Source organism: Balaenoptera acutorostrata, chromosome 16, assembly GCF_949987535.1.
Source record: "Balaenoptera acutorostrata chromosome 16, mBalAcu1.1, whole genome shotgun sequence".
Taxonomy (NCBI): domain Eukaryota; kingdom Metazoa; phylum Chordata; class Mammalia; order Artiodactyla; family Balaenopteridae; genus Balaenoptera; species Balaenoptera acutorostrata.
In genome coordinates, this window is record NC_080079.1 from 45,893,244 (window position 1) to 45,918,979 (window position 25,736).

Consider the following 25,736-nt stretch of genomic DNA (forward strand, 5'->3'; position numbering starts at 1 on the left):
GAGAAGGACTGACCCAGCATTGCTTCCTCCCTGATAAAGTGGGGTGGGGATAAATTTATCGGGCTCTTTTTAACCATAGAAATAATGCACATTATAAAACAAATATAAAGTACATAATGGATATATATTGCATATGATTTCTAATAAGACTCAGCCCTCGATCATGGTACATGTATCTTTGATATTCCAGATATACAGTCACAGATATACAGATATGAGTATTTAGTTACTCAGAAGACAGTGGAACAGAATCCCCTAAAAAGATGCAACTTAACAACACTAATCCTTCTATGACCTACTTGCCTTGCCAGCAGTGAGCTCATTCCCAGACACATCTCTTTTTGACTGTGAGGCATAGTGTTGCCTGCTAGCAAGGGGCATGGAGTTGAAGTCTTAAACATGCCTGCACATCCTGACACAGCCCCTCCCCACTTTATAGCCTTGGCACATTTGTAACCTCTCTAAGTCAAAGTTTCCTCATCTATAAAATTAATTTTGTAACAGTACTTCAGAAACTTGCCAGAAGAATTAAATGAAATAATGCAAAGGTGAGGTATACAGCAAATGCTTACTAAATGCTTGCTATATATAGATTTTGTCATGCTCTATTCTGCTCTATTGTACTATAGTCTATGCTGTCTTCCACCCACTCAACTCTGACACTACAAAATTGTGATGATTTACAGCTTTTTTTTTCTCTTTTTTACAAAATATGTTGCATTTCAGCTCTCAAAAGCCTCTAAATTATAATGAGGAAAGCTTTTTTTCCCCAGGAAAAAACCTCTGCTCACTCTGCTCTACTTGGGGCCACCCCTTGTGAGATGTCCCACAGCAGCGTGAAGGTTCAGAAACTGGCCTTTCCTAATTTCTCCATTCTTTAGGTAGAGCATCCAGTCTTAATGAAGGCAAACAAAAAAATCTTAGTCTTTTAAATTATAAAGCATAAATATACATACAATTTGGGATGCAGGATAAATGAACAAATGTTCCACTAGAGAATACAAACATAAACAGACATACAGTTTATCTATGGTACTAAAATTTCATGAAGGGGGGGAGGGTAACCAGGGAAAAAATTTCTAAAAAGGCTAGATGAGAAATACTGAAAAAAAGTTAGAGAAACACTGAGTTACAGAAAAATACTCATAGTTCCCAATTTACAAAGATGTAAATTGATAACTTAGAATGTTCATGGAAAAAGTATCAAAGTCACAAGGCTTTCAAGTACCCAACAACAGCCGACCTAACTCCATAATGCTTTTGAACTCTTACCTGGCCAGTCTAAGAAAAACCACGTCCCTGCCTTCTACAGTGGCTGCTACAAAAGAGAGAAGGCTCTGTGGTGGGAGCAGAGCCCCCATAGTGGTAAGAAGTCCACAAGAATATAACTTGTAATTCAGGCCTGAACTCAAAGTGGGAAAAAGAATACACCAATCTGTAAAACCTAGAATACACTGTGATGACAAACGATTCCAAGATTTATTTCCACCTCATGCAGCACCCCTGTGGATAGGCTGTGGCTCTGCCCTATGTCATCTTCCTTCTAGGATCCAGGCTGTTGAAGCAGCCTTCTTCTGGAATATTAACAGTTATGGCAGAGGGAAGGGGGCTTGGGGCCATGTGCTGGCTCTAAAACATTTTGCATAGATGTGACACATGGGACTTCTAATCCTATTTCTTTGGTCCGAGAAGTCACATGGACAAGCCTAATGTCATTAGGATAGGGAAATATAATCCTTCCAAGAGGGAGAGCAAATAAGTGTGCATAATCATCCAGTCTAGCACATAGAGTAATAAGAATGATACCTTCAGATAGATCTCACTTCACTGAATACACTACATTTTCTATAAGCGTTATCTCATTGTATCCTTACAACAAGTTTGTGAGATAAAAAAGGCAGTAGTCATTATATCCATTTACATTTATTTACATAACTGAAAACAAAAGAACTCAATGTTTGGAGAATATACTATTACTTAGAGTTGCCTGAAAATGGCCAAGTTTCCTGGGGTGTTATTGATTTCCCCGTCATTGGAAGGAGTCACACAGAAGCTGGACACCTACTCTGTGCCCATGCTGAAGAGGAGATTCAAGGATCCTATTAGTAGACTGACAAGATAACCTTTAAGATCTCTTTTATCCAGAAGATTCTATAATCCTGCAAGTCAAACTTCACACAGCTATTAAGCAGCTAGTCAGTGGTAAATGTCTTTCTCCTCCAAATGAACATGTAACAGAAAGGAAAAAAGAAATTCCAGGGTAATTTAGTGATCTGGCATTCATGTTCCCTTGTTCTGGTATACAAATGTTGGAAAAGTTGTTATCACAAATCACTTCTTAATCAGTAATGCATTAAATGTCGTTGTTGGTGCGGTGACTAAAATGCTATGAATTATTACTATGCATTATCAAACTTTCAGAATACTCTGGGTTTGCTGCACCAATACAGTTCTGAATAAAATAAAAGCATATTGGCACTAGCATGTCTATCAGTCCCCCAGACACAAATATTCTCTTGGGTTGCATGGTAAACAAACAAATGTTCCACTAGAGAGTACAAAACAAGTAGAATTATCTGTCATTACCTAAAGGAAAGATAGTCCTTTAACAGATGAGCTGCACTGAGGTCTTGCATTTTAAAGATATTTTTAGAACTTCACAAAGAAACAATTCACTTATTCTCCCCTGAGTTCTGGGTTTCAACAGCACTAATTCTACGGGGCTATGATTCCAATATGATTATTTGACACAGTGATCTGAATTTTTACCATTTGTCAAATGAATATACAGTATTGGTATAAAAACAGAAAATAAACCTAATTTTACTATTTTAAGCACTTTTACTTAAAAAAATCCCACCATTTTCACCTAATTATTTCCCATTATCAGAGGACATAAAATCAGCAGGCATAAAAAACGCAAAGAATGATGTGTATCTGGTTATTATAAGTACAGTCACTCATTCATTGTTCATTTCATGGTTGGAGAACCAACACTGAATAACTTCTCTTGAAAAATTAAAATAACATCCTCATCTTCCAGGATAAAAGAAAAGTTCACATTTAAAACTGATTTAGGTTTTGGCTCTCAGAAAGTCAGAAGTCATGAACGGCACCAAACTGAGCAGGCTGTCCAGGATGCTACACGTCCAGTATTTCCCTCAATAATTTCCCCTGAATTATCCTCCTATGACATGAACTTTGACCTGATTGTGGACATGGTTTGGATATGGCCAATACCAACACCTTTCTGGGAAAAACTCAAGTCCCACTGTAAAAGTATAACCAATTAGGAAACAAATATATATATTATTCTGCTTCACTTGGTTTGCTCCCAGGAAATGGTTCTGAAGGCCAGAGTGGTGCTCTTCCTAATCTAGTAACTGCTGAGGCACACAGAGCCAGAAGAGGGGCCACTACGCTCAGACACAGGAGTCTGAAATACACGACTCTAAGGCTGACATCAATCCAGCTTCTGCAGAATCCGCGGGTGATTTTTCTGACAAGGTTTAAAATTCCATTTCATTGTATTTGACACATCCAAGCTCAAACAAAGAGAACAAGGAGAAGATTCGTACCTCTTAAGGAATGTTTCACATATTTGTAAAAGTTTAGGTAACTAAGAGATGCTCCTTTCAAACCCAGTTTTAAAATTAAAAAAGAGGGGAGAAAAGGAAAGCCAATTTTACTGAAAAAAAATTTTTTTAATGCTTTAAAAATATTGAACTCTTTCATCCTGGGAATTTATGTTTATAGGTTTCAGACTATTATCAGGATTAGCCACTCACACAACCAGTTCTTGTTTCTACAAGATTATATCACATAAATATGCCTCTCTAAATCAAGTAGACCGCATTTCATATTCTGGTGTGCTGGGGAACACAAGGCAAGGCTTTTTTTTATTAATACTACTGGATTTAGGTGATTTTCTTGGGACTTCTACTTATATAAATATGTAAGAAATTCTGTCTCAGTCCTGAATTGCTAGTGTTCCTACAGGTCAGCAACTGTTCATTTTTTTTTTTTAAAGATTTAGATACACACACTTCTGTGATTATTAGAACAAATCAAAGGATAAGAAGCAGGGAGCCTAAAATAAGTATCCCTGGGTTTAAATCCCAGCTCTAACACTTACTTGTTGGGTGATCCTTTAGGAAACTACTTCATCTCTCTGCCTCAATTTCTTACTGTCAAAATACTCACTATGATAATACCTACTTCATAAGGTTGTTTTGAGGTTTAGACGGCTTAGTGTTTATAACATGCTTAGAACAGAGCTTGGTGCCATGTGTTTGTTATGTAATTAAATAAACAAAATAGAAAGAAAATACAAATAAGAATTTTATACATTCATTCATCATTGAAAATTTATTTAATTGCCATTTTCATCTCTTTCAAATCTATAAAAATCCCTTTCTCCACAAATTTCTAACTGTGTGACCTTGGGCAGGTTATATAACATCTATATACCTCAGTTTCTTCATCTGTAAAATGGGGATAATAAAAATACACACATTGCACAATTATGGTGTATCAATAAATAAAATTATACTGATAAAATGCTTAACAAAGTGCTTATCATATAGTAAAAGTTCAACACATATTAATATTCTAATTGAGGCCTTGAATACACAATAAATGTTATATTTCATATTAGTGACGAACAGACGGGTCACCCAATAACTGGCATGGAAGCAACCATCATGTAGGAATGTAGTTAGATTTTTACATTACACCTATACCAAAATAAAAGCAAATATAAAAAATTAAATCTTTAAACCTAGTTGGAGATGTAGGCACATATTTTTTGATCACTCCAAGTCACAAACAGAAAAACTACTTCAGGGGCCTGTAAACCTTTTCTATAAAGGGCCATCATATATTTTAGATTTTGAGGGCCGTATAGTTTGTCACATCTACTCAACGACTGTTGTAGCAGCAAAGCACCTACAGAGAATAAGTAAACAAGAAAGGCATAGTTGTGTTCCAGAAAAACTTTATTTACAAAAACAGGCTAAGGGCCAGTTTTGGCTCCAGGGCCATAGTTTTCCAATCCTTATCTAACTCATCCCAGTGTCCTAACCAAAACCTACATAAACTCCAGTAAAAATCATGATGGCTACCAAGTTTGTCATATTATCTTGGGTCTAGATCCTATAGAACATGATAAAAAAGAAACAGATAATGTGCTCTCTACCTTCAAGAACACTGTAATCTAGTCAAGCAGTTCCAAATAAAGTGATACATGAAAAGTTAAATACACAGGTGTGTGTTTCAAATTACATATGATTAATAGTCAACTCAAGTTATGTCAAAGCTTGAAGAAAATTATATGAAATTTAACTGAAAGATTTCCCAGTGGGATAGTAATTCTATCTGTGGCTCATTTTCCACGAACACCAGCCTGTTTTTCTTCAAAAATATGAAGGAACTTCAAGTTTTAATGTTCTTTCATAAATTGGATCATTTATGTAAAATATGATACATTTTAATCCACATACTTTAAGAATTTTATCTTTAAGAGCTCCAACGGGCTTCCCTGGTGGCGCAGTGGTTGAGAATCTGCCTGCCAATGCAGGGGACACGGGTTCGAGCCCTGGTCTGGGAAGATCCCACATGCCGCGGAGCAAATGGACCCGTGAGCCACAGCTACTGAGCCTGCGCGTCTGGAGCCTGTGCTCCGCAACAAGAGAGGCCGCGATAGTGAGAGGCCCCCGCTTGCCACAACTAGAGAAAGCCCTCGCACAGAAACGAAGACCCAACACACCCAAAAATAAATAAATTAAAAAAAAAAAAAAAAGAGCTCCAACAATGAAAATATTCTCTTAGGGTTTTCTTTGGCAAATATCTGAAAATAAGGCAGCTTCATAATCTCATTTGTTCATGTTTTTCTCATCCTGTAATCAGACACTGACTCTTTTTTTTTGCCTTAACAAATTGGATGGTAAATTGATTTTCTAAAATGTAAGCCTGAGTTATCCCTCAATTAACTTGTTGAATTAAATATCAATTGTGCCATCAAGGAGTTATTTCCTAGGGAACAATTAAGTTTTACAAGCACTATTCTGTCTGTTCATTCTGGCATGACAAATATAACACTTTAGGCATCAAACTTTTATAAACTGTCTGTTAACATGCAATCTAACTGAGCTTGAGAATATACTTTTCGTCCAATGGGAAGAAGGTTCTCCATGATGCACATTTAAAGAATGGAGAAACCATGTTCTTCTCTGATGGTTCCATTAACTACCTCCATTAACCACCTTGGTGGTTTAAAGAACCACTAAGTTCTTTAAAACCTTCCCATTCAGTCTTGCTATGAAGGTGTGGTGTGATACAGTCTCTGATTCCCACAGAGGTCTCTCTTTTTTTTCCCACCCCAGGAAACAAGCGGTTATTGACTTGCTTCTCTCCAAGCGTGATTCACTATGTTCCTGCCACACTGGGCTTCTTAAACCACCGAGGTCATTCCTGGGTCTTTGTATTTGCTATTTCCTCCGTCAGAAAACTCTACCTATAATATTCTTATAATTAATGTCTTATTAATGAGTACTCTGCAGGTCTTAACTCATCTTTAGTTCCTCCAAGTACCTCTTCCAGATTACTTAATCCAAAGATGACACACATAGCCTCCGTCAATCACTATCAGATCACCTACTCTATTTCCATTACCAAGATCTGAAATATTCCATTTGTTTATAGATGCATTTGTCTATTTTATGACCCCCTTCACCAGAATATAAAAGATCCATGAAGGCAGGGGTGTATGCTGTCTTGTTCTTTGCTGGATCTCTAGCTCCTAGAAGAGGGTCTGGCACAGAGCAGACCCTGTTAAATAGAGGATAACAGAAAGAAAGGAAGAGGGAAAGAAGGAAAAGAGAGAAAAAGGAAAGGAAAGCAAGAAAGAAGAAGGAAGAAGAACCAATAGAGAGCAGATGAGGTTAGTCCAGCCTCTTCTGCAATTTCCAGAGCCACATCAACTATCAAGAGTCCTTCCTTACTCTGTCTACTCTTGTAGGGTAGAGCCACTTTAGGTTTTAAACACAAGGCTCTTCTCCTACGAAAGTCTCCTGTACTGTACGCAGGCAAGACCAATATGTTAGAGCAGCTATTTTCTTTGCTTCTGAGTTTACACTCTGCGTGTGTGTGTGTGTGTGTTTAGGGTCTATTCTATTCAACAATTCATTGATTGCTGGCTGGGCACAGTGTTTTTTCAGCCCTCTTATTTATTGCTTCTCTCAGTTAAGCCCCATGACCTTTTTTCAATCCATAGGCCTCTACATAAAACAAAATTTGATTTAAAAAACTTTTTTCCATTTTTTGATTCAGACTTTGAGCAAAAAAAAAAAAAAAAAAAAAATCAATTACTAAATGATTTTTTTTCCACATTTCAGTCAGCATATTTTACCATTAAGGAATTTCTTCTGTTAACTTTCTTTACCATATTTTTATTAAATTAAGCAAAAAAGATTTTTAGAAAAGAGCTCCCATAATCTAATCTACCATTGACAACATTGTCCCCCATCATGAATGTTGCAACTTTTTAGTATATGTTATAATCACATAGATTTAATTTTTGTGTTAAATAGGAAAAAGAGAGCACAATGTGGGTGTCTAATATTAGTGGAAGACTAAATTATGGAACATTTCTTGAATGCAACCCCATGCAGCTTAATAAATATGATTGGGATGTGTCAATGCAGGTTCATCAGTTGTACCACTCTACTCAGTGAGGCTGATAATGGGAAAGGCTATGCCTATGCAGGGGCAGCGAGTATATGGGAAATCTCTGCACTTTCCTCTAAATTTTGGTGTGAACCTAAACTGCTCTAAAAAATAAAGTCTTTAAAAATATAAGAAAGTAGACCTCTACTATAATCAAAACTACAAAAAATTATACATGCATGTGATATGGGCAAGAATGACAAGCACCATCAGAGAAAATGGCCAACAGTTTGATGCATGTGACTGATGGACTTAGAGATGTCTTTATTTTTTTAAACTTTAATTATCATTAATAATAAAACAAAATATAATAACATTATATTTATACCTGAAATAAAGTAAATGACCACCTAAAGTAATTTTCAAATCATGAAAAACTTTTCATTCACTGAACAAAACACAGATCTTCAACTGCCACAGCTGTAGGAATTTACTGTGAGGTGTAAACAAGGTTTCTGATCTGCAGTGCTTATAACAGAGGAGTTAAGAAACATGTACAAAAATTACTACTCCGTCAGGTAGCTCGTGAAAAAGCTTTAATGTGAACTGCTGAACTGAAGTCATGGTATTTCAAACGTGGACAGGTGAAGGCTTCAGATGGAGGAAACGAGAAAAGCCTCAAGGAGAGAAAGGCTTCGAGTTGGTTCCTGAGAGATGCAGGTAAGCTCCACAGATAATGCTGGAAATGAGAATTTCCAGGTGAGTGAGTGCAGTTCCAGCTCTGATTACGACAGAATCGTATTGAGTCATTAGCATAAGCAATCAGTTAGATTTAAAAAGTGCTTTCAGCCAGAAAGAGCAGCATTCCAGCCTACCTATGAAACTTTTTTCTGGCAAGAATATACTGGGATACAAAAGCTGGCTGCTGAATAACTAGTATCAGTTTTCCCTGAAATGTGTTTTGCAGAAGCCTGGCTCCTGGAGATATTCCACCAAAAACACCCACTCCCATCACGGATTAACAGTCCACAGATCTGCATAATGAAGTCAACACTTCTAAACTTATTTTCCCCACAAAACCCTTTTAGCCTAATAGGCAATACCTATTAACATCTTAGCAGTATAACAGAATTAGGAAGAAATATATTACAATGGTGAAAAGCATAGTAGACTGTGGAGATGAAGTACCTGGGCCGTAATTCCAGCTGACCTCAGACCAGTTACTTAACATTTCTGTGTCTTCCTTTCCTCATCTACAAAATGCTAATGATAATAAAAACTGCTTCATAAAATTGTTATGGGACCTCATTTGATCCCCTACATGTAAATTTCTTAGAACAGTTCCTGACACGTGGTAAGCACTAGGTAATGGTTATCATTAGAGCAGCCTTCTCTGGGTTCATTATGGGAAAAGGAAGTTTGTGAGATACAAGTAAATGTTAAGTGGGCTTGTCATTCCTGGTATAAAAATCTAAAAAAGGCTGTTTTACCCATGACTCTGGCATTTAGACAGAAGCTTCTGTTTTTTCCCTGCAGCAGAGGACCTCAGGAATGAGAGTGGCATGCTCAGATATATGACATGTTAAGTATGAGATGCCAGTGGTACAGACAGTCTTGGTATGTGCAGTAGACTGCAGGCCATGTGAATTTCCAGTCTAGAACTAAAGACAAAGCTTTTAAATTAATTTCCACCATTTCCTCTCCTTTGGGCATATTCCTATATACTAATGGCCTTAGGACTTGGACCCTGCCACCCTCCTGTCTGTTCTTTTCCTAAGGACTGACTGAGGCTTGATGCTCTGCCGAGAGGCTTCCCTAAAGCAGTCCTCTTTTTCGTACTCCATGCACGTACGGATATATCCTTATTCTCCAGTAATGGCCAAGCCTGATGTCAATGACTGTGTTGAACTGCTGCCCCTTGCCATTAACGTACCTGTAACACCTGCATAGCTGGCTGACACCACTTCCCATGAGTGGGCAAATGAGTTCCAAGTCCTAGACCTGACAGTGTATACCCTCCCCCTGTATATATGACTTGAGGATGCCTCTGAAAACATTCTCCTCACCCATGATGATATTCAACATGGTCCAGTCAAGTCAAATGGACCTGGAGTTTGGTTCTGACCCCTGAGCTGGTAGGGTGGCATGTCCGAGCAAAGTTGACTAAAAATCTTAAGAGCCAGAGGATGAATCAGAACCAAAGTTTTCAGAGAGCAAAAAGGCTCAATATCAGGGACATAAGGCCACTCATCAAATTCAAGAAGTCTTGAGCCACTACAGATCCTTTGAACTACTGATCCTTCTTTGGAAGCTGTAGGGGTCTTCCTATTTAAACTGCATTCTAACTGAAATGTTGTGGTAATACTACTACCTCAGCTTGGACAATAAGCCATATGTGTATTCCCAGATTTATCTGGTCTGCAGGATCACCTGTTCCTGCTGATCAGCCAGGTATGGAAGCCATAAGCATTCACTGGTTGATGCATAGCCCCGATTCCCAACATTTATTTGATTCTCAGTTACTTGCACCTAAGACTGTGCTCTGATCAGCAACAATGACACAATGGCTGAAATACACTCTGCTATGAACTGAATGCTTGTGTCCTCCCCGCCCCGCCACCAAAAAAATGCATATGTTGAAGCCCTAATCTCTAATGTGATGGTATTTGGAGGTGGAGCTGCCTTTGAGAGATTATTAGGTTTAGATGAGGTCATGAAGATGGGGCCCCCATGATGCAGCTAGTGCCCTTATAAGAAGGGGAAGAGGCCAGAACCCTCTCTCTTTCTGTCATTTGCAGATACAACAAGGAGGCTGCCATCTACAAACCAGGAAGAGGGCTCTCACCAGATATTCAATCTGTCAGTATCTCGATCTTAGATTTCCCAGCCTCCAGAACTATGAGAAATAAAGGTTTGTTGTTTAAGTCACCTAGACAATGGTATTTTTTAAGGCAGCCCAAGCTGACTAAGGTTTGCTCCAGGTATGCATAATCTCAGAGCATATTTAAAAAGATACCTATGGAATTCTGATACTTGCCACATTCTAACTCTGAAAATCACTCTTGTATAATACAAATGTGCCTAATACATGCTTATTAAATATGAGTTGTTAGTGAGGTTGCCTGTGCATATAAAATATCATAATTTTTAATATGTAGTGCCTTGTTTTCTTTTCTCTCAGTGAATTTAAAATTCTGTATCAGAGTGAAACTCAGTAAGTTAAACATCAATAAGTGGCAGATAGAAATGTAGCCTTTGAAACCTCATATGTTTAAGATTATTTCTCCTTCCCATTTTTCTGTCACAGGACTTTGCAAAGTCTAATAAATCTTCAGTTTTCTCCTCTAGTATATTTATTACCCTCATTACTATCAAGAAAGTAATATTTAATTTTTAAAGCTCATTGTTTCACCTAGTCACTGTTTACACAAATCAATTCTATTAAAGGAGCCAAAGAGAACAACAGTAGCCTGTTTTCTAAGTCCTTTACTAGCGAACACTAAATTGATATGCAAGTAAATATAGTAATATGATAAAAATGTTATTTTCTAATTGCCTTGACTTCGATCATAAAATAACCAAGCCATTCAGTGCATTAATTTTCATGAGCTATCCCCAAACACTAAAAGTGAGTCAGCTGTGTGATACACAACATCAATCATTAAATCAATAACCCATATAGACATGGTCTATGGTTCAGTTCTTTAGGCACTATGTTTATTTCCAAGATAATATTAATTATGTAACAGTACTTTTGCCCTTGGGCAAGTTGCTTCCATTTATCAGAGAACACGGACAACTCTATGGTTTCTTAGCTGGGTGAGTGACTGTTGACAACCCTTCAGAAGCATGAAGAAAGTCAAGTTTTGAGTATCTGCAGTATAAAAATAAGCATATCATCGCCCCAAGAGATAAGAAACCTTACGCTACTGAAATGAAATCAAGTCACTGGCAATATTGTAGCAAACACACTGACACATTTTTGTTATTGTAACTTTATGTGGCATTCTCTAAGGACATGCAATATATGTCACATTTCAAGACTGCAAATAATTCCTTAACCTTTAAGCAAGAAAGCTGAAGAATGTTCTCCCTACCCATTGCCTTATTTCTTAAAAAGAGAAAGTCTTTGCTTAAAGCTTTGCTTTGTTTAGCAATCAAATTATCCATTGTAAAACAACGTTGAAATTTATAACGTATTAAGAGTATTCTCTCTGGAATTATTTTCATCATATTACTGAGAATACAATATTATGGGTGACTCAGCGGAAATAAATAATTCACTAGCAAGTTACAATGTCCCTTTCGGAATTTAATTGTAGAGCCTGTGATATTACATACTATTACAAAGGAGAAAACACCTTAGCATAAGAGTTGATTTTCATGAAGAAACAAAATCTAAGCATTCGAATCTATGCAGAATTTAAAGTTACCAAGTCACTGACAAAGTAGCTAGTAAAACATAATTGTACACTTGTGCGAAAAAGACACTGGTTGATGCTCATTATGTGTCACAGGAGCCGGTGAATTTACAGTTTGTCTTTCCAGAGTAGAGGGATTTGCAAGGCAAGATAGCGGCTGGCTGTAGCACCAAAAGCAGACTTAAAGTGCAACTAGCTTTCCAAAGATTCTTTAATGTGAATTTCTTTTTAAATTCAGATAAAAATAATAAATATTTTAAGCAATCAAGTACCTTTGCAAATCATTTTCAACTTTTGCATAATGTGGGAAATTTTTCTAATCACACTTTAGCCAGTAAACTTTTTAATAAAACATTTTTACCTAAGGTCTAAAATCTAATATATACATGTAAATATATACATGTATAGCTGTCAAAGCGAAAAAAGTTTCTCAACTCTGTGAGTTAAAAGAACTAACATACCTCTACAGGCTACATCTAGGAATCACTAAATTTCAATTTGAAAGTTGATCAGTCAGGGTTCAACCCCTGAAAATAAAATGTATTCTAGCTGATTTTTAACAGAAAGGGTACTGTACCACTTACAGAGTTATTAGATGACTGAAATAACAGACCATGGCTGGAGCTTCCAGGATGGACTTTCAAAGCCACGTCACAGGGCTGGGCCACCCTAAGAGCTGCTGCTTCTCACAAGATCAGAATGGCCCCTACCAAATTAGAAAGCCCACAAGCCTAGCTGCTGACTTCAAATCAACCATCTCTACTTGGGAAGCTACCAGCCAAATGAGGAAGCCATACTATAGGAGGAATCAGAAATTGTTATTTCCTTTCTAAAGAAAAATGTCAGCGCAAGATAGAGATTCCATAGCTTCTACAGGTACCTGATCACAGCAAAAAGAAGCTGACTCACCCTGAGAAACTAATTCGATAGCCACTGTATTTAATAATATCCAGTCCCACTCTGCATATGGTTCTTAGCTTATTCCTACAAGTATTTACCTCCCACTGGAGATTATCAAACTTATTAGGCAATTTGTTGAACCAAGATCCCATGAAAATTCAGAATGGCTAACAGTAGCATTATTGTTTCACTAAAAATTTAAGTATAGTTATTAATTATAGGATACTGTTCAGAAATGTTGACATATAAATATTTTGCTAAATGGAATACAGGAACACATAGGACTATGTGTCTGCAAGATTATAAAACCCAAGAGTTGAAAATGACCTTATAGATCAGCAGGTACACCCCCTTTCCAGGCAAGCATGTCTGAAGGGTAGTCACCCAGACTGTGTTTGGGCATGCACTGGTAAGGGGCACTCTGGTAGATGCATTATTAGACTCAATTCCTCACTCACCCTTGGGGTCCCCAACGCTAATGAGATGCAGTGTATTTCCCTATCACTTCTCTTTTCTCAAATCCGAAACAATATGTTTCTCCTTATATGCATCCACAACATCTTTTCCATCCTTTGTCAGTTACAACAGCAGACATTGTTGGCGCCATGCACAGGTTCTTGGAATCCCTTTTACTCAATTAATGTGTCTGTTGCCACTAAGAGCTTTCTCCTGCCACCTTCTCTGAAGGAGTACCCTTGGATAATGAAAGCTGTCTTGCCTGGAAACACATGCAAGGTTGTGACCACTCTCCATTACATCCAGTAGCCAGTGACTGGTGTGAGGGGTGCAAAAGCCCAACTCTCTTTATAGTTGAGAACTCGCCACAGGATCAGACTAAGGCTAGACTTCCCCTGGAGACACCTCTCTGACTAGTTTCTCTCTCCCGCTTCCTCACTCCCTTTCAGGTTTCTCTTGAAAGCACTGCTTTAAATCACTAGCATAGAAATCTCTGTCTCAGGCACTATGTCCAGAGGCCCACCTACAATGCTACCTTCCTTCAATCTATCCTTAGAGACATTTTCTAAGCCCACTTCTTTGCTCATTCTGTATCCTTGAGCCCAAAGAATGATACATAGGAGGCATTCGATACATGTCCGAAGAATGAATATCAATAGTACTTTTCATTGACAATTAAAAACTTATTACTGTTTTGTAGTTTTCTGTGATTCTTGAGTTTACTTTGTCCTTAGCATCTTGACTGTGGGTTCATACCTATCTTTCTCTGAATTGTTTTCCATTATAAGAATCACATATCCTAAATATACTGGATTTCCTGGTAAACACAATTTTTAAACCACAGTATCACAGAACAAAGTTCTCTTTTCCCTAGAACTTTCATAGTGCAGATTTTTTTTTAATCAAAAGAAAAGAATATTGGATGAGAGCCCTAAAGGAAAATATTGCCTTTATTTTGTGTTACAACTTGTGGACCATGACAGAATTCAATATCTAGGCAGACAGGTATGCTAGACGGATAATATTAGAGTTCTGTTATCTGGGATGAAGAAGAATGCCACCTCATTTCTATGAGGTCTCACGACAGCCTCCCTAGAATAGTTGAAGTATTTATCATATCCAGATGACATATGTGAACATCATACAGGAGGTCCTGGGTCCTCTCATCTCGTTTGAGAATGACATCATAAAACAAGGAGATACAACATTAGACAAATACAAATACTGAATACAAGCTTTTCAGAGTATAGGCAGTGCCATAAGACCCTGGAGAGAGTTGAGGTCGTTAACTAAATACTGTTCCGTATTGGTCTTTCTAGCAACCAGCATTTAATGCTGGTCTTTTCTTCCTTTCTTCCCCATAACACTATTTCTTTAGTGCTATGAAAGGATATGTGATTGTAACTTTCCTTTCAGCTGCTTTAAGTTTTAATTATCCTTACACAGCCAAAATTCCTCTGCTAACACTAAAAACAATTTGTAGCACACTATCCTTGTCAGCCTGTTTCAGGAACAGAGGAACTTTAAATATGCGGGGGGGGGGGGGGCCTGCCTTCTTGTCTTCTCTGTTATGATTTTCCTTTATCCTCTTAGTACACCCTTTTTATGGTGTACAGTCATTTGTTTTCTTGGACTTCAGGCTTGTTACAGTCTCCTTTGTAACTAGAGTATAGATAATGGCAGATATTCCAAGAAGTCAAGAGCAACAGAGCTATATTTATAGAATACTGGCAGAGTTCACTTGGGGGAGGCGGTGTTGTATATCGTAACTTAAGAAATCAGATTAAATGGCCATTTAGTAGTAGCAGAACAAATGCACAATTCAAAAGTAAAAGGGAATACAAAATATTTATAAAGCACCCTCTAAGAAAGGAGAAATTGTTATGATTTTGAAATCATTATGAAACAAAAAAAAAGCCTAGGGATCCTTTTTTCATGCATTGTTTACAAAATGCATTACTAAAAGAATTTTAATCAACTTCATTGTAAACACAGAGAAACACATGGTTGAAATTTTAATAACACAGAAAACCACATACATAATATGGTAGTATGATTGCATTTTTTATGAGCAGTTACCTTTTAAAGAGATTATAAATTCAGTATAGGCAAATTTGTACTTGTGTTATATAAATACACATAATTTTTGAATGTTAAACAGAACAGCTAGCTGCTATTAAGGGAGTGAAAAATTCCCATAAACAAGCCACATAAAGATAATTCCTGTGTTAAGTTGGAATTGACTATCAAATAGGAAATTTTTTCAGAGAAGGATGTTTTAGGAAAATTTTTATCTGCAAAAAGAGATCATTGGATTAACACAAGTTGGTTTTGTTGAATCCTTGTAGAGACTGTCTCCAGATGTTTCTGTCAGTTCTTGAATACATTTCTGCATTTCTACAAATTTGGAGTATACATTGGAGACAACGTCACTGACACATTTGCATAAATCAATATAAAAGGAATGATTCTGAGGTAAAGGATATAAAAAAACAAAGTTCCTGATACTTAGATTGAAGAGTATTATAACAAGTGTATTAAAAATAGCATCACAACTTTAAGTACTATAAAAACTCTTATTTTGTAAGGTATTTCATTTTGAATTTATGAACATGCAACATAGTCCAATTTCCTCTCTTAGGTGTTTAACATTAAGCCAGAGCACCAGACCAAAAAAAAGACCAGAATTTGAAATCCTCCAACAGCTCAAAACTATACCAAATTTACATATATGTTAAGTGTTTTAGAAGCAAAATCAACTATCATGACCACAATCAAGGAAAGAAGGAACAGTCACTGAAAGCAAATTTAATATTCACCATAGCCTGGGAGAAAATCTCTGGGACCAGGACTCAGATTATTTGGTTGTTGTGAGCAACTTCCTTAACTGACGGTGAGGCCTCAGAATATCACTTGAATCTCAGATTCCTTCCCTCTGTCAACTGTAGGCACTGTGCCCACCTACATTACATGGGTAAAGTGAAAATAAAATAAGAAAACAGATATGAATGTGTTTAAAGATGCCGACGCCAGAAGCAATAAAGACAGTGAGCCTGCCTGGCCTAGCCTGAGCCTACCCTCATGGATCTCACTTCATACCACCTTGTCCCTTGGCCTCTGGACTCCACACACCTGCCACCTTCTGTCAGTTTCTCCCCACCCCAGTGTTAGGTCATTTCCCACTGGCTCTTTGCCCATGATGTTCTTTCACCTGGAACACACTTCACCTCTGTGCCCCACCCTCTCTGCAAACCTCTCTAATCCATTTCTAGTCATCCTTCAGGTCTTGGCTCAAACACTGTTTCCTCAAGGCAACATTCTTAGACCTACCCTTTGAAATTAAGTCAAGGTCTCTCTTCCATACATTCTTAAGGCATCATTAACATTCCTTCAGAGCACCTGCCTCCCACAATCAATCAAATAAATAGGTGAATCACAACCTCTTCAAGAGAGAAGTTAGACTATTTGAAGACTTAAGATTCCTCTCCTAACCAAACCTCCCTTTCTACCCCTGCACCAAAAAAAAAAAAAAAAACAGACTGAATTATTAAGAACTCCATCTGGACATACATAAAATATTATTCTGAAAGCCAAAACTCACTTCTAACAATTTCAGAACACAAAACAAATAAACAAATAGAAATAAGTAAATAAAACTACACATGATTTGTTAGGATTAACAAAAAGTCATTTTCAACTAATAAAATGGAATTTATATTTTGAAAAGAAAATCTTTTTTTTAAACTTTCAAGCACTCACAAAAACTAGAAAGAGGCTTACCAAGTATTATGTAGAAAAAGATTTACAATTACATTACAATGTCTTTCACTGGGATGTAAGTTATATTAAATATTGTACTTGTAGTGCTTGAAAATTATTCTCTCTGGTAGTTTTAAATATTTCCTTCATAGTCTTTATATTATTGATATTTTACCTAAAATAATATAAAAATAAATTTCAGTACAACTACGCATTTTAAAATTACAAATTCTGAATTTAAAAGACTTGAATAGTGACATTGTAGTTGGTTAAATTTCAACCAGTGTCTTCATTTTTATAGGTAGAAATTAATTTTAGGGGAATTATATTTTAATGCAATGAAATAGTACTGTCATCAGAGTTGATCTTTTCCTTCTAAAAGTTTCTCAGTTCACATAGGAATATTGCAACTGCAGAAGCCAGGGCCACACAGAGCTTGAGAGATCTTTATCAGTTGGACTGTGTCAGAAATAGAAGCTCATTTTAACAGAGATAAACCAAGCTGGATTTAGAGAAGCCTTTCCAGTCAACAGTGCCAGAAACCTGTGAACTCAAGCATCCCCAAGATAACTTTGAGACTACATACTTTTAAAAGCAGCATTTTTTAAATTCCAAGGAAGTAGTTATTTCATCTGATTTCATGAGCATGTTCTAATTACCATGCTGATGTCTCCAGGCAGCCATTATTCCAGGTTATAGCTCCCTAAGGATTCACACCAAGCACCTGAATGACCCCTCATTATCCAAGGAGCTAAGAAGTAATAACTTTCCTTGGATGGAGTTAGTTTTACTTGGAAGTGAGGATTTATTATTTCTTTTTCTCTGGTCCAGGTATAAATGACAGTTCGTATAGTCTCAACTTTCCTGGTTTGCAGATTTATTGTTCGATCCTTGCGCTTTGGTTTTATTATTATTATACAATTTTTCTGTTTAAGTGAATGGCAAATTTACTTTGATGAGGAGCTAGGGAATTAAAGTATTAATACTCTGAGGAAAAGATTTTAATTTCTGATTGATATTTAAAAGACTGATAAATCCTTCCACCAGGATGCATTGCTAGTGCATTATCGTTATAGCTTTTCTGGAATGCAGTAAATATTAAATTAAAATCTCTGGGATGTTATATCATTTCTAAGGCATTATCCCATATGTAAAGGCACTACAACAAAAGATACATGTAAAGGGGAGTTTAGAGCAACTGCATGTTTATAGTGCAAAAAAACAAAAACCTAGATGCAAAAAATAAATAAATATCCATCACCAAGTAAATAGTTTGAATAAATGTGAATCCATCCCTCATTATAGTAGCTATTCAAAAGAGTGAGTTGTCCTCAAATTCCAGCAAAATGAAGAACTTATCAGCAAAAAAAAAAAAAAGAAATCTCCACGTGCTAAAAGCAAGAAGGAAGCTGAAAACCAGAGCAGTGGGCATGCATGCCAACAGTGCAGTAGCACTGGGGAAATATTGGAGCTGGCAAGGGCTAGAGGTTTAGCGTTTAACATCCCCACAGAACAGGAGAACAGACTTCAGGCCTACATCACGCAGGGGATTTGAACTCAGCACTCTGTAGATAACTGGACTCTGAAAGGGCTACAAGACTAGCACAAACACTCCATTTAATCAACTCACTGACCCAGGAAAATGACAAAAGAGGTTTGACAGATGCCTTCAGTGCCCTGTCCATGTCTCCCGAATGTGGAGAGCAAACACCTGAGTCACCAATAAAATGTAATTGTCTGAGGAATTACTGTAGGTTTTTTGCTTTGTGCATAAATAGGGCAAATGAACTGTTGGAGAGAATGTCCCTCAGAAGTATCCTGACCAATGACAGCTGGTGTGTGGGTATATAAACATCTCAACATTTTCCCTCCTCTGCTGGGGTAACTCTGGGGTAGGTTCTACATTATCTCTAGCAGAATTGTGCTCTAGTTACCCACAGTGGTAACCTCATCCTATATACTAAAAGTGAGCATGTGAGAACTGAAAATAAAAATCCTGTATCATTTACAATGGTCAATCAACTTTTGTTGGTTTTCTTTCCCTTTTTGTCTCACTTTGTCCATTCTCCTATCGTTATTATCTGGGATAACTTCCCAAATAAACTACTTGCATCTCAATCCTTACCTTGGGGTCTCCTTCTGGGGAAACCCAAGCTAAGACAGGTTAGGTCTGTCCTGGATATGGAAGGAAAAAACAATTCTCCTGTGAGGATTGCTCTCCACTGACTTGGAGCCCATATTTACTATGCACAGGTGGTACAGAGAAATATCCAGCCACTGAATTACTTAGAAAATTGGGGAAAGGCAAATAATGCATCTAAGCCTCCTGACAAAAGCAAATTTAAAACCATTCCAGAAGAATGTTTCCCCAAAACTTGCCATATTTACCTTCTTCAAGGGGGAACTTTTTTTGTGCTTAAAATGAGTTCATAATACATTATTAAAACACACAAACATCTGCCATGAATTAGAGTCCGAGACAAAATAAGCATGGATTAGTGCTCTCTAAAACGTGAAATAACAAAAACTTGATGAATTAATAAAATATCTTTTAAATTATTAGTCATTTTTAAAATTACAGAAACAATAAGGAAAATACATAATTATGATGATGATAGCTAACTTTTTCTCAATGTTTATGATGAGCTAGGCAATCATTCATGGGCCAAAATAATGTACAATTTCTAGGTAAGCTAATAACTTGGGTTTTATTTACTATTATTTTTTGGTACTGACACAAAAAAACCTGGTTTTCTCACAATAATAAATGCATACATCACCACTCTTTTCAACATGGTACTAGAAATTTTAGCCACTGTAATGAAGCAAGAAAAAAAAAACATATATTGGAAAGGAAGAAATAAAACTGTATTTGCAGACAACACGATTGTCTATGCAAAGAATCCCAAGGAATCTATAAAAAAACTTCTTGGACTAATAAGTGAGTTAATCAAGTTTGCAAGATACAAGAAAAACACACGCAAAAAAAGATCAATTGCTTTTCTATGCACTAAAAATGAACATGTGGAAACTGAAAATGAAGAACACAATACCACCTACTATTGATCCCCAAAAAATGCTTACATATAAACTTAACAAAACATGTACAATATAGTACACTGAAAATTAGAAAAAGCTGATGAAAAAAATCAAAGTAGACCAAAATAAATGGTGAGATTATGCCCATGGATTGGAGGACCCAACATAATAAAGTTACCAATTCTCTCCAAATGGATCAGAGTTTAATGCAATTTCACCAAAATCTCAGCAAAGTTTGTTTTAGATCTAAATGAGCTAATTTTAAAATTTATATGAAAAGGAACTGGCCCTTGAATAGCAAAAGTAATCTTGAGGGGGAAAAAAAGAAGTAGGAGGTATCATTCTAACCAATATTAACTTTTGCTATACAGCTACAGTAACCAAGACTGTGTGGCATCAGCAAAAGAGACACATAGGTCAAAAGAATAGAACAGAGAACCCAGAAATAGACCCACACAAATATGCTTAATTGATCTTTGAATAAAAGAGCAAAAGCAATTCAATGGAAGAAGGATAACCTATTCAAAAAACGGTGCTGGAGTAATTGGACATCCACAGGCACAAATGAATAAATAAACCTCAGCCTGAATCTCATACCTTATATAAAAAATTAACTCAAGGGGCTTCCCTGGTGGCGCAGTGGTTAAGAATCCGCCTGCCAATGCAGGGGACACGGGTTCGAGCCCTGGTCTGGGAAGATCCCACATGCCGCGGAGCAGCTGGGCCCGTGAGCCACAATTACTGAGCCTGCGCGTCTGGACCCTGTGCTCCGCAACAAGGGAGGCCGCGATAGTGAGAGGCCCGCGCACTGCGATGAAGAGAGGCCCCCGCTTGCCACAACTGGAGAAAGCCCTCGCACAGAAACAAAGACCCAACACAGCCATAAATAAATAAATAAATAAAATTTAAAAGAGATAAGCAAAACATTCTCTCTATAAATTAAAAAAAAAAAATTAACTCAAAATGGATTATGGACTTAGATGTAAAACAGAAAACTATAAAACATTTGGGAAAAAACTGTAAGAGAAAGTTTGGGGACCTAGAAAAAGGAAAGAGTTCATCTTAACAACAAATATACAATCCATAAAAGTAAAACTTGATGAATTTCACCTCATCAAAATTAAAAACGTTTGCTCTGTAAAGACCCTGTGGAGTGAATTAAAAGGCAAACCACAGACTAAGAAAATATTTGTAAACCATTTATCTAACAAAGGACTGCTATCTAGAATATACATATACAAAAAAAAAACTCTCAAAACTCAACCACACACATAAAAAATTCAGCTAGAAACTGGGCAAAAGACATGAGCAGACATCTCAACAACTAGGATATACAGATAGCAAGTAAGTTCATACAAATACATTCAACATCTTCTTCATTAGAGAAATGCAAATTAAAATCTCACTGAGTTATCACTACATGCCTATCAGAATAACTAAAACTAAGATAGTGACAACACCAAATTTTGGTGAAAGTGTAGAGAAGCTGAATCACTCATACATTGCTGGTAGGAATGTAAAATGGTACAGCCACTCTGGAAAACAGTTTTTTATAAAACTAAATATGTAATTTTCATACACCCAGAAACTGTACTCTTGTTCCTTTATCCCAGAGAAATAAAAATTCACATCCACATGAAAAGCTGTACACAGTTGTTTATATCAACTCTATTCATAGTAGTCCAAAGCTGGAAATAACACAAATGTCCTTCAATCACTCCAATGAGTGAATGCTTAAACAAACTCATGTTATGTGATATGACATCCATATGTCATAAAAGGAAGTAAAAAGGAACAAACTATTGACACATGCAACAACCTGGATGAATCTCAAGTGAATAATGTTGAATAATAAAATACAATCCCAAAAGATTATATATTATAGGATTCCATTTAAATGACATTCTCAAAATGTTTTATAAACGAAGAACAGATTAGAGGTTGGCAGAAGTTGGGGATGGCGGGGGAAGAAGGTTATGGTGGAGGGAGGTAGGTATGGATGTAAAAGGGCAGCATGAGGGGACACGTGCTATATCTGAACTGTAGTGGTGGGCACACAAAACTACACGTGCTAAAATCACAAATCATAGAATTAACACACACACATTTCACACACAAGTAAGTCTAAATAAATTGGAATAAGATCAGTGGATTGCACCAATGTCAATACCCTGGTTGTGATACTGTACTACAGTCTAAGATGTTATCATTGGGGAAACTTGAGTAAAGGATACAAGGGATCTCCCTGTGTTGTTTCTTATGATTGCATGTGAGTCTACAATTATTTCACAATTAAAGTGTATTTAAAAAACAAGTTAATGAATACACAAAAAAGTATACAGAAATGTGTAAACAAAATCCATGAAAAATACATTTTACAAAAGTTCCCACTTTTCTGTAATTTCTGTACTTGAAGTTAGTTTGTAATGGTCTGAACCAGAGAACTTCTTAAGAAGGGCTTACACTTTATGTAATAAAATAAAGTAAGTAGCATCACAACATATCACAGTGAAAGAACATGAGGGATTATCCCCTGGTGGTCCAGTGGTTAGGACATGGTGCTTCCACTGTCAGGGCCCGGGTTTAATCCCTGGGAACTATGATCCCGCAAGCTGCTCCCATAAGCCACACAGTGAGGCCAAAAAGAAAAAAGGAAAGAAAGAACATGAGATTCTGAGCAGAGTAACTAGGTTTAAATTTGGTCTTTGCTACTTCCTGGATCTGTTTCCTTAGGAGAGTTATTTAACCGCTCCAATCTCTAATTTTCCTGTCAGAAAAAAATGCAAATCATAGTATGCAATTCACTGGGTGTTCTGAGCATCAAACGAAAGAATACATGTAAGGCACCTGGTACAGAGATTATACATAGTAAGAGCTCATTTAACTTAAATGTGGTTTATATTTGTATGTGTTGCGGTGTAGCACAGGTTGTACTTGGATTCTGAATTATGGTTTAAGGGTCTCTCTCTCCACACACACAGACACACACACACACAGACACACAGACACACACACACACACACACACACAATATTCAACAGAGATAGGTTAGGCAACTGTGAAAAGGAAATTAACTTTTTTTTTTTCCAGAACCCCAAAGCTCTGCTTTATCCCATGGGAGAAAGACCAATTTACATATCACAAGGCAAGTATGTAACGACACATGGGCATCCAAATTAATGTGCCGTATTTCTGATGTATTACAATGATGTTTCATAGACACTTATAGATTGGAACTACGGAAGTGGCCAACTGGGTTCACTCCTTGTATATCTTGTATATCAACACTTACCCACTATTATTTAATGCTCACAACAATACTATGGGGTAAGTATTGTTATCAACACTTTACAGATGAGGAAACTGAGGATTAGAAGGATTAAGCAACTTGCCCAAGGTCAGAGAGCTAAAATCTAAAAGCAAAACCTTAAACACACAATCATCTGACCCTAAAGCCAATGTTCTAGTTATTCTATAAAGCTAAATATCATATCAGAAATTTAGAACCTTTTTAAAGTATTTTTCCTCTCTTGTCCATGAAGTGAATTGCCTCATATAGGCAGCTTTTCACAAGATGATAGATTCACTCCCAAAGTTTAAAACATGACTTACTATAAAATGAACCAAAGAAATTATTTCTTTGCACACATCTGGGTGTGTCCTTTTGTAGTGACGATTTCTATTTGCTTTGTCAATTTAGATTCTGGTATATTATGCTTGCTTAAAATATGCTACTGATGACCAGCTTTGAAAGCTCATTGGGTTCTCTTAAGGGTAACAGATTTATCTAAGTCCCCAAACTCCAATAGGAAGTAGAATGATATCCTAAAATATATACATGGTTTTGTTTCCTAACTTTGTCCCTTTAATGATACCTTCCTTGACATCATGTCTTGTCCCATTTTACCCTTGCCATAACCCTTTAAGGAAAGTACTTTTATTATTCCCATTTTTTCTTAACATCTTTATTGGAATATAATTGCTTTACAATGGTGTGTTAGCTTCTGCTTTATAACAAAGTGAATCAGCTATACATATACATATATCCCCATATCTCCTCCCTCTAATGTTTCCCTCACACCCTCCCTATCCCACCCCTCTAGGTGGTCATAAAGCACCGAGCTAATCTCCCTGTGCTATGCAGGTGCTTCCCACTAGCTATTTTACATTTGGTAGTGTATATATGTCCATGCCACTCTCTCACTTCGTCCCAGCTTACCCTTCCCTTCCCTGTCCCCGTGTGCTCAAATCCATTCTCTATGTCTGCGTCTTTATTACTGTCCTGCCCCTAAGTTCGTCAGAACCACTTTTTTTTTTTTTTAGATTCCATATATATGCGTTAGCATACAGTATTTGTTTTTCTCTTTCTGACTTATTTCACTCTGTATGACAGACTCTAGGTCCATCCACCTTACTGCAAATAACTCAATTTTGTTTCTTTTTATGGCTGAGTAATATTCCATCGTATATATGTACCACATCTTCTTTATCCATTCATCTGTGGATGGACACTTAGGTTGCATCCATGCCCTGGCTATTGTAAATAGAGCTGCAATGAACACTGTGGTACATGACTCTTTTTCAATTATGGTTTTCTCAGGGTATATGCCCAGTAGTGGGATTGCTGGGTCTTATGGTAGCTCTATTTTAGCTTTTTAAGGAACCTCCATACTGTTCTCCATAGTGGCTGTATCAATTTACATTCCCCCCAACAGTGCAAGAGGGTTCCCTTTTCTCCACACCCTCTCCAGCATTTATTGTTTGTAGATTTTTTGATGATGGCCATTCTGACTGGTGTGAGGTGATACCTCATTGTAGTTTTGATTTGCATTTCTCTAATGATTAGTGATGTTGAGCATCCTTTCATGTGTTTGTTGGCAATCTGTGTATCTTCTTTGGAGGAATGTCTGTTTAGGTCTTCTGACCATTTTTGGATTGGGTTGGTTGTTTTTTGATATTGAGCTGCATGAGCTGCTTGTATATTTTGGAGATTAATCCTTTGTCAGTTGCTTCATTGGCAAATATTTTCTCCCATTCTGAGGGCTGTGTTTTCATCTTGTTTATGGTTTCCTTTGCTGTGCAAAAGCTTTTAAGTTTCATTAGGTTTCATTTGTTTATTTTTGTTTTTATTTCCATTTCTTTAGGAAGTGGGTCAAAAGGATGTTGCTGTGATTTATGTCAGAGTGTTCTGCCTATGTTTTCCTCTAAGAGTTTTATAGTGTCTGGCCTTACATTTAGGTCTTGAATCCATTTTGAGTTTATTTTTGTGTATGGTGTTAGGGAGTGTTCTAATTTCATTCTTTTACAAGTAGCTGTTCAGTTTTCCCAGCACCACTTATTGAAGAGGCTGTCTTTTCTCCATTGTATATTCTTGCCTCCTTTAGCAAAGGTAAGGTGACCATATGTGAGTGGGTTTATCTCTGGGCTTTCTATCCTGTTCCAGTGATCTATATTTCTGTTTCTGTGCCAGTACCATACTGTCTTGATTACTGTAGC